Below are 18,198 nucleotides of genomic sequence, written 5' to 3' on the forward strand. Positions count from 1 at the left end.
AAAATCTATTAAATTTATTTAAAAAAAAAAAGGAATTAAGAATATATTATATTTTTTTATTACATTGATCGAATAAAAAATATTACGTTCTACTATATCGCATAAAGTAAATCGAATCAATATATGGTATTATTACTTTTATTATTCGCTTAATACCAAGTTAAGCTTTTGTCTGTTCAAAGTTTCTTTAGCGAAATAAGTTTAACAAATATCTAAATCATTACCTAAAGCGCATCTGAGTCTACGCCGTTGTAACTTGTCAACTGTCATGTTAAAGAACAAATTAGGAGTCAAACCTAGAACTAACTATAATCTCTCATGGGATCGATATGGTATCCTGCGTAACTTAACTTTCTCATAATACGTGTTGACAACAATCTATTTATCCAGTGATGGACGATTCTTTGAGTCACAATAATTTACAAAGCGCAGTATTGATTACATAATTTGTAAACGAGACTATAATCTCGAAGCAAATTGAACAATAAAGATTAATTAAGCTTATGCACTTTATAAGGCATAAGATGTTGTCAATTAGAAATTAAATTTTTATTACCAATTTAAATTAAATTAAATGCTAAAATTTACTTTTCAAAAAATGTAAAACGTCGAGTGTACTTGCGTTTATTGAAAAACATCTTATGCAAAAGCGTTGCTTTATTATTTATTGTGTTTATCAAATAATAAATTAAATAAATTATAAGCAACTCACTACATGATTGCTCCGCCATCGCCTGATGCTTGGACCTCTTCCTTCTCTCATGTATATCCTTTAGTACTGTTCTATGGCACTCACAATCACGCAAACACAATTAATTACAATTCATTACACGCGCACTAATCAAGAGACTACAACAATTACGCGGGACTTTACACAGCACTCCCAACGTTAATCACACTATGTGCATTTTTATTGCGACTAGAGAAAAATTAATTTATAAATATTTAATGCGAAAACTGTCATTCGGTCGGTAATTTTATCATTTCATGTTATATAAGAGCGAATATATAAATGTCCATAAGTTAAAACATAAGTTAAAAGATATATTATAAATTAATACGGCACGACACACGGAGCGTCTCACGCTGCTATATTCCCGTTCGAGTCTCACCATGCAAATGATAACCAGGCGACCGCGTGTGGAATGTAAACAGCGGGCGGAATGTAAATACAACGCGTTAGACTCGGTCGCTTTGTTGTCATTCGCACGGCGAGACACGTGTGGGGAGGTTACGACGCGAGGCGCGCCGTGTGTCGTCGTATTAATTTCTCTTTAATAACTTTTATAATTTATTTTTATTTATTTATAACGCGAAATAATAAAATTGCCCAAAGATGCGAGCATGTACAATTCGTTTACAGTAAAAATAGCATTGCTACAACGAATGATATCGTGATGACATGAATTGTTTAGCCACGTGATTATTGAGTATCAAGCGGATGACAATTTTCGCATTATTTTCCAATCGTAAGATAATAAAATGCGCGTCGTATGTAGTTAAAGTCGAGAGTACTGTTAATGATTATCATATTCTGTTGACTAACGCATATATGATCGTAACTAATCGTGGTTTCGGAGAGTGAATGCTAGAAGGATAGTAAAAAATAAACATACGAGAGGAAAAAGAAATCCAAGTGTTAAGCGACGGCAGAGCAATTGTGAGGTGAATTATTTTATTTATTATTTGTTAATTGTAAAATTAATAACTTATTAATTTTTGCGAATTTGTCTTACATTATTGTGTAATACATACACACACACAGAATGTGTAAAAGGTATAAATTTTTTTTGTTAAATGTCTGTTTAAAAGATAAATCAGAAATCAAAAAAATTAAACAATAATTTTTTTAACGTATTAATTAATTTTGACTGCTTGAAACATAATTTGGGTATATTTGTATTTTGCAGATTACAACACTGTATACACTACAATTCCACTGTTGCATTGCAAATTAGATCGGAGGTGAGTATTAAATTAATTTTTATTTTATAATTCTGAGGATAATAAATTTACGAAAGTGGTTTATGTATAAAATAAAGAATACCAGAAAAAAAGCCGAAGCGTTACATCTTTTCTTTTGACACAATTATCAGTATATAAAAATTTCAATTTTGACTATGATCGCAGTAAAGTGTATTATTCTATAGTACATATACATACACACATACATGTATATCATTGTATTAACAAAAGTTTGAAAATATGCAAGTTAAAAATAATAAGAATGTTACAGAAAAATATATTATATCTTGTAAAAAAAAAATTCATTGCCTCGATATGGATGATTTAAGACAGATAATCGCAAAAATATTCAATTTTAAAATAAATATGTATAACGCGTCAATTTATTGCATACAAAAATGCATACAAAGCTGATAGAGTTTATTACTATCGATATTATTGACCGACTTATTCATTTATCAATATATTTCTATAGTATATAACGACAAATCTTATAATCTAGTTAATTCTAGAGAACTGTTTAGTATTTATTCTGCTCGCCCTTCTCGTCTAAAATCCCTCAAACATGTCATACGATAATCTGCAATGTGGACACCTGTACACACAGCTCAAGGCTACATGTGTGTCGCGTATGTAAACGATCCGTTAAAGCGCAGCCACATATGCGGATGTACCCGGGATATTTGCGTTAATACGTTGTTTCGTGCATGGGCTTTAATATTGACAACAGAGAATAGGGCACCAAACAAGAATGGATCGCCAAGTTCTTGAGATTGAGTTAGGTTACAGATGGATTCAGTAAGCAAGCATCCTGGCGCCACAACGCGAGACGCTTTGCGACTGTAAATACGGCCACGTAATGATTTAAGCCGTTCGCCATGATTTTGTCCGTACCTGAAGAACTCTCTATACCTTTCTTTAGTCTTTTCTTGTTCTTCTTTATTTATGATATATAAATATCAACTCCGTTAATCTATGCAGCTATTGTATAATGTTCCCAAAATTCCGCACGCAATAATTGAAACATTTCTATATCGGTTAAACAACATTTCGTATTATTACGAATTTTGTGGTATTGTTATGTGAAGTATATAGCAATATAGATAATAGCACATGTGAGTAAATTCCGTATTATTAAATAACTTACTACTGGGATAAATTCCATATAAATATATAATAATTTACCGCAAATCTGCCCTAGCTAACTTGCTACAGTCAAAGTTACATTTTGAATTGTAATAGAATCAGAGATGGGCAAAATAGTATATGAAATAGTAATTAAAAATATATATTTATGTCAGCTATTTTTCTTACGTAAGCTTATAGAATCTAAAATAATAATTTATATTGTATAATAATTAATATTTTTAATAGGCTGCATTTGAAATGTGACCACTATTGTTTGTAACAATAGAAGTTTTAAAATAAAAACGGATGAGAAAGGGAGAAAAAATAAAAAAAAAATGAAAAGTTTAATTTACATTCTATAGAGAAAGATAAAAGATTATCTAGAGGAAGAAAAAGATTTGAAAAGTATAAGCGCAGTAGCATGAGAACACGAAACTTTGTAATATCCATAGAACTTTGCTTATATATGTCAGAGTTGAACAATAGTATTAAAAATACCGGGCGTCATTGCCCGAATATTCAAAAAACCAGGTCGTTTTACCAGAGTCGGAATGTTCGGCAGCTGTTCGCAACTTTTATTTTCAAGATATCGATTTACGTAACGCAATCCGCGAGAATGCGTGCCATAGTTTGTAAAATATTCCGCTGACTTTGCCATCGCGTGTCCCAGTCACGTGAACCGTCCAAGGCCGGGTAGTTGGACGAGGGTAGATCAGTGGACGAGCAACAGCCAGCACACCCAACTTCGTAAAGTAAAAGCGCGTGCACCGAAGTGCGGGGGGGCCACGTGCCGAACGTATTTCGATCTGACTGGCAAAAGAGGGTAGAAGACAGAGGGTGAAGGCGGAGGCGTCGCGACGACGGCCAACACAACCACACCCTACGAACCCGCTAGATCGATAGTCACTACCCTGCTAGAGCAGACAGAGAGAAAGAGAGAGAGAGAGAGAGAGAAAGAGAGAGAGAGAGAGAGAGAAAATGAGAGGAAGAGAAGAAGAGCGGGTCGCTCGAAAGAAAAAGAGACAGAGAAAGAGAGGGTGAGACAAATTGCCAAGAGATCTCACCATGCCGCCTCTGTTCCGTTTCTTTCCGCTCCCTCTCTCTCTCTCTCTCTCTCGTGCACGTGTTTTTCCTCTTTCTTTTCCCTGAACTCTCTTCTTCTCCTACTCTGATCGGTTACCTGCTACTTGCTACAACCAATGTCTCGACGCGCCAAGCTTTTCCGCTGTCTTTCGACGCATTCCGGCGCACGTCTTCCCGAGAGAACGGAATTTATGATATTCGCGCGCGCGATCATTAATGGATTTGCGCGATCAGCGATGCATTTATCGCCGGACCGATAATCTTGTCGCTGTTTTATGCACGGCGAACAATTTCCACCTTTGCGAGAACAGTCATTTGCTCGGCGGCAATTTGCGTAATTGGAACTTATATAATTACATTGCAATAATGCGATTGCTTCTTCCCCTCTACAAGCGGATTAAGTTATAAAATGTTACACCGAATTTCCTGCCTTAAATATACTTTCCAATTACGCAATGCGATTACGCCCTCCCGTAATAAGAACTTGCTCGTCTCACGCAAACAATCGTTTTCAGGGGTTTATCTTTTTTTCTTCTCGTACTGTGCGAGAACTTCCCTGACAACACAATCTTCGAACAACTATCCGCTTATCTTCTTCCCCTGCATTTTATCGTATCTTTTTTCTCTTTCTATTAACGATTTCATTATACAAATAGCATAATGAAATAAGCATGTTCCGAATTAATAATAGTGGATTGTTTCATTATTATTGCTGTATTATTTCTGTTTGTAATTTAATACTGATGTACTGACCTACATCGATTTTAATATTGCAAAAGTCATAATTTAATTACTCGATAATTATTTCCATTATAAATGTTAGACAATATAAATTTTCTCGTCCGTGAATAACTTGATTTAAATACTTGGATGCTCTAGGTGCAAGATCTATCACAATAATTCTAATTTTACCAACTTTGTCTTTTTAAAGATATGGATCTCTCTTATTTAGGAAGCTTAAATTTCATCTAGTAAAGTACAGCGGACAATTTCGATAATAAAATATTTTAAATAATATTTTAAGGTTTATGGTAATAAATATTAAACGTCATATTTTGTTCGTTTAAGCTTTGATTTGATGAAAAGAATTTTTTAAGTATATATGTACTCTATTTAGTAGCAATAAATTTCATAAATTAAGAAAATGGGAATTAAGGTTAATCTATTCAAATAGCTTCGCCGTACCCTATAATCTTTTGGATAAATTGGTTTATCTTTGCATTTACATATCTCTATCTAATTACTCATCATGCGATGTTTCTAAAATATAATTTTACTATCTAATTTTTGAAAGAATAACGATTCAGGCTTGAAAATTATATTCAGTTAGTCATGCTTCTAAAAACGTCAGAGTAAAAGAGCGGAATAACGCGGTGCAATGTAGAGACTATTAAACTGTGTATGCGATCCCTCGACCTCAAAAATTTTAAATGATAACATCTTATTAAAATATCACGGTTGCGCCAAGCCTGAAAGGATGCGCGACGATGTAATATAATATATCAACTACTACACGCGTGTACGTACACATACATATACATTTGTTTGTTTAAGCGCGCAGCAAAAGTTCAGTAAAAAGAGCTATCATAGTGAAACATGATTATGACCGAATAAATAACACATATTTTTACTATAATGATAAATTTTGGCAATATATAGTTTTTTGATCACGTAACATACATCCAGAAAAAAAGAAATAAAAGTTTAGATAAAATGTTATATATTAAAATCAAATTAAAAAATATACTGTGAAAAAAGAAACATATTCTTCTTAAGACTAATACGTTCTAATTGCATATATTTTTAGTAGCTGCATTTGACATTTATCTGTTAGAAAAGATAGTTTGATTTCCAAATAGTACGAGCTAACAAATTGTTGTATCAATATGTTACACAAACAACTTACGAACATACTTCAGAAAGCTCATTTACGCAAATGTTATATAAGCTCCCAGTGTGAATAGAAAATAGAAATTATGTGGCGGAGCACAAGCGGTAACAACTCGACACATATGCAAGGTATAGCGTATATATATGTATGTGCGATTCCAGTTTCGCGGGATAAAATCCCGCGAGGGAAACCTTCCGTAATAGAATATCATGCGAATAGCGTGTGTTTAAACAGGACGATCTCTTTAAAACTGAATAATGTATCAACAACAACTGCAGACTGTTTGTGGCTCGTATCTCGCTTGTCTCCGAGGGTTTTCCTATCAGTGGAATTGCATAATTCTTGTGAAAGCCGCGCTATCCTTTAATAAACTATCGCCAATGTAAATTTTAACAGAGAATTAAGAAGCGACTATTCGAAGATGCATCAGCTTCTGAGTTTTGATTCAGTCTGTGATATAATAATGAGTTGTATTAAGAAAATAATTTAATAATATTTGATAATTTAATTTTAATTCTCTGACTTACTACTGTATAATAATATAAAAAAGAGTGTAAATGTCACTTTTTTCTCTATAATATATCGAATATAAATTTCATCCACTTAATCCACGTATCTAGTTAACAAAGAAACTTACAAGTTAAAATTGATTAAGTCAGCATTAGGGAAAAAGTTAATTGATCATTTTCGACGCAGTAAAATTCATCCGTAAAATTCACTTACGATAATCATCTCTCACCGATACCGTAAATTAAAACTAATCACCGTATTATGTTGGCCAATATTTTTACCACGCATTTAATCTGAACGATACGCGGCGTAATTGAAGATACGTTCCTTCTGGACGCGACGTTCGCGTACACTCGATGCTCTATCACTCCCATGAGCGACGTAACTTCGCGGATATGTCCCTGGAGATAAATCCGGGTAGATGCCATGTTCTAACCCGCGTACCACGCTACCGCATGGAGAATGTGTTTATTCCCGCCCTTCTACTGTTCCCCACAAAGTCACTGCTGTTTTCCGACCTCTTTCACACATCGTGAAAGTTGCATCATCGAACATCGGCCACACACTCGTGATATTTTCTATTGTTACAAAATAGTATACGCTCATGTAATCTTACAATGTAATGCCACGTTTTAAACAGTTTTCTTTTCTCGTAAAAACGTCTTGTAGTACGGTCTCTTGTGTGATTTCAGAGCGAACTCATCTAAGACGAATTTCATAAAATATTCTAAATTATAAAATATGCAAAAGTTCAAAATATAAATCTAATCATTCATAAGTTCTAATCAAATTTTCTGAAAAGAATTGACTTATTGTATCCGCAACGACTAATGTAATTAAAGACTTGTAAAAGTTAATTATCTGCTGCAAATTTTTTATCATTTTTTCGACACGTGGACGCCGATGTTTTTTCCCTTTCTTTTTGTTTAATTTAATTCGTCAACGATGGTTTTGCTTTTAATGCTTGCAGCGGTAAATTAAAAAGTCGTAAACGCGCTTTGACAGCACGAACTAACAAAAGAGGATTAACCACGACGGCGACAGCGACAGCGGCAACGTCGACAATTTTTTTTCGATATAAATATGTATGTATACGTGCAATACGCTCCGGCATGGACTACAGTAATCCGCTGGCGCCGCTAATGAAGAAAGATCGATGACAGAAACGAGGAGAAGAAAAAAAAAGACGTTACCGGCACAAAGGGTGATTCGTTTCATTTTCATGAGGGATCAGCATTTCGTAACTCGCTGGCAATTTGCAGGCGTTTTGTCGCCGCGACGACGACAACGGCGGAAGCGATCTGCGCTGCCCTCGTCGCCGCTGGGATATCGTGATCTCCCGACGGGGTAAAACAGCGTGAGAAGGGTGAAAAGGGGCCCTGGGTTGGGAATTAGGGGGCGCGCCGGCCGACCAGCTGGAGGTAGGAAAAATCGAAGAAACGAAGGGTCAAATGCCACGTGATGGATAGTCCGCCGTAGGAGGTCCAAGCGTATGAAATTGATCAGCCAGCCAGAATCATTCGATTCTACTTCCTATCCACCCTCTCCCCTACACCTAATGTTGTCCAATCCTCCCGTCGCCCTCCTGTCTCCCCTCCTTCCCGCTCGTTCGCTCTTGTCGAGGCTCTCGCTCCTCCAACCCTTGTTTCTTTCGTTCCATTCATTTTCCTTCCGCGTCGTACGACGTCGATAACTCTGATTCTCCCGGATCGCCCACCTCCGCCTCGGCGGTATTTTATTTTCACGATCCCGACCAATGGCCGCGGTCCACGGCCGATTGCCGATGGCAATACTCTCGAGAAAATTCATGTAGCATGTAAGAAAAATTACGATTCCGTTTCGCTTTTCCGTCGAACGGCCGGCCGTTTAACGAGAAAGAGAGAGAGAAAAACGTTGGAAAATATCGCGGCCACTACGTGGTTTCTTTCGGCCTGAAAAAACTCGTTCTTTATGCAACGGTTTTGAATTCATGGTTTTACGCTCACGGAAATAGATCTTACATTTTAATTCGAGAAAACCGGAGTCAATTTAAATTACGAATAAAATTCAAACGGAATTTTCCAAGTAATTTCCCAGCACAGTTCAGAAGCCGATCTCAAATGTACAGGCCACAAATTTATAAGTGTGTATAAACTCTGGAGATTATTACGCTGTCTGCCAATAATAATCTCACGGTACCGAGAAATCAATTTCACGTTTCGAAGCGCGCGCGTTTGCGAGCTTCTGTTCCAAGTTGTGGCAAATGCTCGAGCGATCGCGGAAATGGGGACACCCTGTATACAACGAGACGATAACAGTTGGCAGGAGTTATAGAGGGAGCAAAGTTAGTAAGCTCAGAGCAGGAGACATGGGGGTTGATATATATAAGAGAGAAAGAGAGAGAGAGAGGAACAGTTAAATAAAGACAGAAAGAAAAGAGTACAGTGACAAGCGAAACAAGAAAGGAGGAGAGGTCTGGTCGCGAAAGTGTAGACGCAAGCAGACGAAGGAAGGCGTAGTAAGATCGCAGTATCTGATGGCAATAAATACTTATCAATGCCAGATAAAATTGCAACAAAGTTACCTTTCTTCGCGACTAGCGCTAGTAAAGCAATATCGATTTGGAAAGATATATTCTTTTAAATTATCATATACAACTCACACGAGCTTATGCAGAGACGAGCAGCTTATGTACAATTTATGCGTAAAATATATTCAATAAATAAAATAATTTGAGAGAGATCTACTTTTCATAGTCATGAAACAATTTAATAAGCAATGCGGGAAGCACTCTAAAAGATAGACTATTAAAAATTATTTAAATAGTCATGTTTTAATAAAACATTAGTCGAATATTTATTTTCCATGTGAATAAATAGGTATAAATACATGGAAAAATTCTTATTTGATTCACATTTCATTTACTGAGAAACATGAATAAAAATAGATGTAGGAAACGTAAGAAAAAAATTGAATACATACAAATTCCTGAAAATATTATTCAAATATTTCAGTAGCTACTATTTTTCTCTAACGAGAAAAAAAAAGTATCTCCAATTTATAAAATTAATGAAATCTATTTCGAAGATTTTAATTAACAATTTGAATTTATTTCTTACACTTCGACCATTTATAATCAATAGGAAAGAATAACTTTTTCTTAAATTTTCTTATTTTCTATTTCTCAAATACTGTTTTTTCCATTTCCGCCAATAAATGATACGTTGCATAAAGTCTGCCGTAAAGTTAATACAAAGGGGATAAGCGTTAAGAACGACAAATAGAAAGATTTTATATGTAACGCTGTCGAAACGTAGTGTATGCGCAACTTCCTGCACGAGATTCTTCCCGAAGATATACTCCATAGGAAAAAAAGGGCACAGGAAGCTTCGAAAGTTTGACCAAGAAAGTTTGCAAAAGCACGCTGCCGCCGCCAAACGACCTTCGTCCTGCACACAAGCTTCGAATTTCATTTTGGAACGTTGAATCTTATTAAGAAGTAAAGTCGTTTCGAAAGTTCGCGAATATTGTGGACGGGGTTTTCCTTATAAATCCGTGGCTCAGCGCGATATTTCTCGTTGGTCCCGAAAGCTCGACTCGAAAACTCCAATTTCGGATAAAAGTGATTACAAAAATATTGTTACCGGGCAAGCTCTTACAAGGAAGTACTTACGCTCCTCTTTCTCTCTCTCTCTTTCTTCTTCTCTTTCGTATTTAAGTTAATGATTCGTGATAAGTGTCTGTGCCTGTTCCTGTGCTAGCGCAATAATTATTAAGAATCAAATCGGTAATAAAATTTATTGTCGTGCGTTTTGTTTATGCGTACCCTTGACAAGACTTTCTGCATTATTTCCTGTACTTTCATTACCGGTACCATCCGTTATGAATTATATCGTAAAGAAGATCTCGCATAAGAATCGTTCATCAAGAAAACTTCGCAATAACGCACGAGAGATTTTATTGACAATCGGCACTCTCCTTTTAAATACCGCTAGTAAAAGTTCATTTCACGAGACGGCCAGTATCGCGACGATCTTAATAGCTTTCTCGAGCACATGAAGCAAGTAAACGACTATGCAGCGAGCTCTTAATGCGAACGAGTCAAAGATAATACTTAACGATCGATTTGAGAGCGCGTGAGATGTCACGCGCGGAGTGAGAGATGAAACATGATACCGAAAGCGGGTCATGAATTAAACGAAATAGGGATAGAAGCAGAGAGACACGAAAGAAAAATCTGGAAAATTCTAAGAACGATATAAATCTGGGACAAACGTGCGAAAATGGAGCGCTTGTGAGCATGTAGAAGATATATGTACACGGTTGACATCGTCTATATATCGTCTTTCTTCTAAGATTTAAATTATATTGTCTTTGCTACACGTATATATATATATATATACAATATTCACATAGTTTTCAGTCAAGTCCAATATATTTTTTATGTTAAATATACAAATTCAAATTTTGATATAAAGACACCAAATTTTGTGTGCTCTCGTGTCGAAATTTTGCTCGTACTTTCAACCTTTATTTTTTACGTTTATAGATTTTGGAGATATTTGATAGATTTTATTTGTATAAAAATTGTATTATCTTGAGCTTCTATTTTGTACTTCAGACAGTAAACGAACAGTTTCCGATTTAAAAATTTAAAAGAAAAGCTTTCGCAAAACTATAGATTAAATAATTTCAAAATAGAATAATCAGAATATAGCTGCTTAAAGTATCAAAATAGATGTTAGACTGAATATTGAGATCAAAAGAAGAAAAAAAAATTTCGACTTGGAAAGATACTGCGTGTAAAAATTTAAATTGTATCTTACTTACAATATTCACATAGTTTTCAGTCAAGTCCAATATATTTTTTATGTTAAATATACAAATTCAAATTTTGATATAAAGACACCAAATTTTGTGTGCTCTCGTGTCGAAATTTTGCTCGTACTTTCAACCTTTATTTTTTACGTTTATAGATTTTGGAGATATTTGATAGATTTTATTTGTATAAAAATTGTATTATCTTGAGCTTCTATTTTGTACTTCAGACAGTAAACGAACAGTTTCCGATTTAAAAATTTAAAAGAAAAGCTTTCGCAAAACTATAGATTAAATAATTTCAAAATAGAATAATCAGAATATAGCTGCTTAAAGTATCAAAATAGATGTTAGACTGAATATTGAGATCAAAAGAAGAAAAAAAAATTTCGACTTGGAAAGATACTGCGTGTAAAAATTTAAATTGTATCTTACTAAATAAATTTGCATTTGCCGTAGTAATAAAAATTTTAGTAAAACTACATTTAACAGATGTTGAATCTAAAATTAAGTTGCGTTGGACTTTCAAATATATGCGGAATAAACAATATACAAGACACATATAGCATATAAAATGCCTTTTAAAAAAAAGTAAAAACACAGGTCAAGTACATAAAAAACTATTTATACTTGTATATAACAAATAGAAGTTAAAAAGACAAAAATTCAAGACCGTACATATTAATATGTACTATTTATATATACTTGGCGTTTTTTACCACAAAATAAAAATTTGTCACTCACCGATCGATGCACATATAATAGCGGAATTGATTATATAGATTAGAGGACAATCTGTAACATATAAATATAAGATCTATATTATAGCAAGGTTCAAAATAAAATGCGCGATATTTTGCATTCCGGAATTAATTAAGGCACAAAAGTACGGATATCGATTGGAAACGTTAAAAACCGTTAAGATACTTGGCTTCCCCTTCAGGATAAACCTTCCAGGTATTGAGCCCTCCCACCAATGTCAAGGTGTATCCAGTAGGAGGGTTTCATCGAGCGAAAACCTGATGCAAAATAAATATACTTGAAAAAATGAGCACCAATCGCCGCCAATATGCTTCGCCGCGACAAAATATATACTTCTTTAATTAAAATAAATTATAAAATATATTATATTATTATAAATTTTGGAATTAATTAATCGGACAAGCTGACAATTATTCATGAAGAATGTCGCATTTCAAAAAAGAATACATATAGTAAATCGTGCCATTTGAATTCGCCACGCGAATATTATAGCACGCTTGCGTAGCATAGAAAAAAGATGCCAAATCTCTATATAATATAGGATCTCTTATTTCGAATTTTTATTATATTTCGGTGCTATCCTCCAACGACATAAATGCGGTGCCGCTTTTCTTGGTCGATCGCACACTCGCTATTCCCTGACACGTATTCGATTAAGTTCTCTATTTACGACACGGATTTTTTCACGAGCTCGAGTAGACGCGAGTAAGTTTATCTTCGCTGTATCCGAAAAAATATCAAATTGCCCGAATAACAAGAATACTATAAAAATCTGGTAAAGAGAGCATGGAAAATAACTCTTTAAACTATAGCTGCTTGAGTTCAACTGGAATAAGAGCAAATCGATTATGTTCGTAATTTTTGCTTCAGTATGAAAAACTTAATAGTAAAAAAGAGACTTTTCTCTTTTGTATTTTTAACCAACTCCTAATGAGAGCCCGGCATACTTATTATTGGCTCTCCAGACTGTTCCTGAGTTTCTCAAACGAAATCGGAGAGCTTCATTCTCTTTTCGTCTTTATCCCCCTTTCTTTTTCTATCTTCTCCATTCTCCTTATCATACCCCCATCAAGCTCTATCTTCCACTTTCGTTCTCTCGATGATGGAGATTGAACGTAATTTATTTGCTATTCTCCCATCCCTCCGTTCTGCGCGGCAGGAATTTAATTTTCTGAGCGCTATCTGCGCCCGAATCTTTGTACGGAACTCGTGCGTTTGTCGTACTACTTTACAAAAGCCGCTATGTGTAAAACTAGAAACGCGCGATAATTAGACAAAGGTAATATACAATAAATAAAGCAATAAGTAAAAAGAATTGTGATCGAACAAAGTAATCGCAGTAATTAAATAAGTACTGTGAGGGAGAGAGAAAGATAGAGAAAGTATGCTGCAAGAAATATAGATGAAATTATAAGCACTTCACTATATGAAATAATAAATATATATTCAGTTTCTCTAAATTGTTATTAAATGTGGAATAATTTTTTCTCAACGCAAAAAAAAAAGAAATAAAAAACTATGAATAATGCTCTAGCATAAAAATTAGATTTTTGACGAAAATTAAACGCGATTCATAAGAAAATAATAAATGGATAAAACAAAATAAAAACGTAATACATGCAAATAGAACCGCGTTTTAATGATAAAAGAATATAGTAAAAATATTTTCTCAAAATATATAGAATCGTAAATGGAGAAATAGGTGGAGATGCGTGTGGCGTTTATGTGGATTGCCTACAGCGGTAAAACGTACGATTTGATAGGAACCAATACATTCGAGCTTATCATCTTATCGCCAATGGCTATACCGGGCTAGCTAACACTCCACCGCGCGCAGGGGGAGTTAGTCATAAAATACAGAATGAAACCCCTGTCAGGTCGACCGGCATCACTTCGCCCCCGCTTGAACTCATCCCTGGACATTTCGTTCCAACGGACTCATCCCTCACGGTCTGTCTACGACTATGCCGCATCGCAATCGATTTTCACGAACACGCCCGTACACGCGTGCCTACGAATACTTATATGCACGTATAATTTTATATTCAATCGATAAATAGAAAGTTTTATTCCTATCAACACTATGTATCTAATAAGAGATTTTATTTTTTATCAAACTAACATTGAGCTCGCCTTTCGTATATTAAGTTGATAAAAGGCCAATGATATACATAAGTAATAGGATTCTCTGACAGAGGTAACATACTTAAATATTGATGGTCGTTTTAGGCGAATTGCCTATCGTGGGGATGTTGATGCAACAAACATTTTGAGTAAATTATTTGAGATGATTCATGCGCACGTTTGCCTTATGGTAACATAGCAATACCTTGAAATTGGAACGACCAATATTGCCTAGTAACTTTGATCTAGAGGAAACAGCATATCGTATGTCGTTGGTTGCTCTAATTCCAAGACATTGATGTATCCAAGTTCAGTAAATTACGTTATACAAATGAAGTATGTTTGCACATTATAATCATTTGTATAATTTATTGCATATGCATATTTTTATGCATTATTTATACCAACGATGTGTTTTATCAATTATTGCAAATGTCTCTTTCCTCTCTGTATTGTAAAATTGACAGCAAATATATGCAAATTACATTAAAAAACGAAAACTCCACATAAAATTATACGAAACGTTCGTATAATTATTATCATAAAATTTTATATTTGCCCGCAGTTTCGCTATCTACAGAGTGATCATCAGCTAATAAACACGTGTTAAAAAAGTGTTAAAAAACAAGATAATGCTTTTCGTTTGATAGGCATTTTAATAAATAATGAAGTTTTCTCGAATTATAATTATAAAAACAGGACTTTCTTATACCACGCGCGAATTTTTCACATTCTCATGCTGCCAATCGCGAGCACGTAACACAGAAAATCCATATATGATTAGATATTTAACACGCGTTTCGATGGATGATCAAATGGACTATTCGCAATCAGGAACGAATGTAAATATTTAATGCAGTTATGCAAATGCGAATAAAATTCGCTTAATTTATTACTCGGTGGCTGGCAAATTGTGAAACATTGATTATCTGTCGGGATTTTCTCGTGCAACTTTCTTCTCTTTCTCTCTCTCTCTCTCTCTCTTCCTCTCTCTCTTTTTCTACCTCTTCATTTACACTATTCGTTTGTAATCTCCAAGAGCGATTTCCGCGAAATGTTTGCTTGAAGCGCGAAAAAAACGCGATTAATCGGAAAATGAATGATTGCATTGTCCTGTGTTAAAAATGTAGCCGTTCTCAATATCTTCCCGAAGAATATCTTGCTTTGCAAGACTCAATTTTTTCGATTGATATAATCAAAAATAATGATCTTATTAGAATATTACAAAAATCAATTAAATTTTTATTGTGTAAATTATGAAGATTGGTGTAATTAAAAAGATTTATGTACTTAAAAAAGAACAATAATTAATTAATTAAAAGTATATAATAGTTTTTGAAAATTATTGCATATTAATAAAAAATACGGATTAATGAATATTTATTTATTTCTACGCACAAGTAAATAATGTGCATGCCATCACATGCATAAGATTCACGTAGTAATTCTAGTTCAGCTCTGTCTTGAAAATATGATTTCGAAAATTCTCATCGCGGTTGACATCGCGTGCCACGCAGTTCATTATTCGTGCAGTTGAAGATTGTCGACGAATAAGTTAAATTCCAGAACATCTATCAAACTTATTTGAGCGCATATCTGAAATATTCAAATATTCTCTGCAGAATGAACATAGATATCGAAAAGAGGGAATTTTTATTTCCTGTGTTATTTTACCCGTAAGCACATACGCTTGCTCAGTGGTATGCTATATTAATATATAATAAGCTAGTAAAAGCCATATAAAAAGTAAAAGTTTAGTTATACAGGGTGTTTAAGCAGATGTACTTGCTCTGAATTATTGATACTAAAAGCTGAGCTAAGAAGAGTAGCAAATGCCGATACTAAAAATTAATAAAGCAAAAACTCTTATTAAAAGTAACGATATAATACAAGAGCGCTAATTGTTTCTTTTTTAATTTTAATCCAACTTCTTTTAACAATTTGTGTAATTTAATATTAAAAATTAAAACATTATGAGAAATATTTTTCATCCTTTTTTTAATGTTAAATTATATGAAACTTGCGAAAGAATGGATATCCCGGATAAAATATTTACAGAAATACAGTTAACGAAATACAGTGTATTTCCACCTTACTCGCTGCAAGAACATCGTGCAACCGACGCGGAAAGAGCACAACAAATACTGTCAAAGTTGATTTCCTCAATTATCGAGCATTGTCTCCGACCGAATTATCATAATTATTTCCCGAGGCGGCGCAAAGTCACCCGGGAGGATATTAACCCGCGCGTGCCCGGAATCCACGTTGCAAAATTTAGAGAACTTTATATCCGCTCGAGCGCGCAATACGAGACTGGAAGTTCGCGTCTCCCTCTGCGTACTTCTGATTTTCCGACTTCCGACTAAGAAAGAACATCGACATTCGACGATTCGTGCGACTTCATTGTCCGTGAAATTCGATGCCAAAATCCAAGACGCGAGAGAGATTCCACGTCCCTTTGCGGTTCTCTGTGCGAAAAAAAAAAATAACGCGACCGGTCCACGAAAACAGGAGGCGAAGTCTCATCGTCATCGATTGACAGGACGTTGAGCGTCTCTTGTGTTTACACGTCTCCGGGGGCAATCGAGATATCAGTAGCTTGAGAGCTAACTCCCCGTAGTCATCTCGCTTCGACGCGTTCACCCTCGGCCGTTTTGTGCATATTGAGAATATAACACGTTTTCCTCCCGCTTTTACTCTCCCTTCAGTATCTCTCCGGTAGATCCGCCGCATCCAGTTTCGCGACGGGTTTCTCGAAGATATTGTTTTAAAGCAGAAATCTGTCCCCGGCGAGTTGTAAATTGAGAGGAGATGCCGCCACCTCCACGAGATGACTTCGTTCGCGCGGCCATTCACCCTCGCGACGTGTTAAGAAAAAGTGAAATGGAGCTCGGAGTTTATGGAAAGTACCCTCCGGATTTTACTCCGCTAGCGTCGAGAATTTATTTATCGGGTCGCGTTTGTCTGCTCTCGGGGCGCGATTGAACGTCTAGTAAGAAAAGAAAACTACTCGATGCACTTAAAAGAGATTACACGGATGACGCGAAGGCGCATGACACGCTTTATCCGCCACAGGTCTGACCCGACGAGGTTCAAGTCACGCAAGAGCATTCAAAACGGCACAAAATAATCGACGGTCCCTTCCCAAGTGTATCGTTGTTCCTTCGCCCTCCTCCTCTCCCCTTCGCAGTTCTCATTGTGCCTGCATGTTGTTGTTCGCTACGCTGCGGCTTTTCTGGAAATGACCGCATTAGATCCTCGCGTCTTGAACAGATAGTCTGTATAAATGCGGACGAGTAGTCGCGCGCGCGGTACTCGCGTGGGATTTCCGACGAGAGAACCCGTATTCGCGACCGTGTTGCGCAGCGACATGTACGTCAAACGTCTCCCATATCCCGTGGAAAACCTGAGGGAAATCTCCCGCGTTGCAGAATACGATGGCGGTCCCATTTATCCTTGGACGACTTCCTAGCTCTCGCAACCGCCGACTGTTCTCCCGCGGAACCTAGTGCGCTGTTATCGCGTATACTCCGATCATGATTTCAGAAAACCCTTATCACGCGATATTTCAATAAGATCGACCTTTCACAACTCTTGCTTAGTTTCGTTTCCAATATTGAAGAAATTGAATTTTTTCGTGACACGAGGACAATCTCGTTATGAGACTTCGTTGCAGGCGTAGATCCGCGCTTTCTCTTGAAATTTAATATATACTCATACTATATTGATATTTATATTCATATTATGTTGTTTATCGCGTTCATAATATGCGCATATTAATGCCAATATTATCTGCATTTTAATGTATAATGGAAGATTTATTTAATAACAAATGTCACATAAATGTTCCGACATTCTCTAGGAACTGTGGGAAGCGAAAGTAGTTATTCATCGCACAGGATTTACCTTGCGGAAGGATAACATGAGCGGATTACAGA

The 18,198-nt window shown here is 35.6% G+C and overlaps 1 protein-coding gene and 1 long non-coding RNA gene across 3 annotated transcripts in view; one reads left to right on the forward strand and one right to left on the reverse strand.

The window, feature by feature from the left end:
- LOC115232842 overlaps positions 1-3,368 on the forward strand; it is a 92,540-nt gene extending 89,172 nt beyond the window's left edge. The window contains exon 3 of the long non-coding RNA XR_003883667.1: positions 1,911-3,368. This is a non-coding gene — a long non-coding RNA (uncharacterized LOC115232842). The remainder of the gene's footprint in view (positions 1-1,910) is intronic.
- The window catches only part of LOC115232839 (ubiquitin-related modifier 1), a 162,889-nt gene that overhangs the window by 72,814 nt on the left and 71,877 nt on the right, over positions 1-18,198 (reverse strand). The window contains exon 6 of one of the 2 annotated variants that reach the window (XR_003883663.1): positions 12,119-12,169. The exons of the other annotated variant lie outside the window; for it this stretch is intronic. The gene's annotated coding sequence lies outside the window, so the exon portion shown is untranslated. The remainder of the gene's footprint in view (positions 1-12,118; positions 12,170-18,198) is intronic. 2 annotated transcript variants of the gene reach the window in all.

The sequence above is a fragment of the Formica exsecta genome, unplaced genomic scaffold, assembly GCF_003651465.1.
Source record: "Formica exsecta isolate Colony F162 unplaced genomic scaffold, ASM365146v1 scaffold15, whole genome shotgun sequence".
NCBI classification, from domain to species: domain Eukaryota; kingdom Metazoa; phylum Arthropoda; class Insecta; order Hymenoptera; family Formicidae; genus Formica; species Formica exsecta.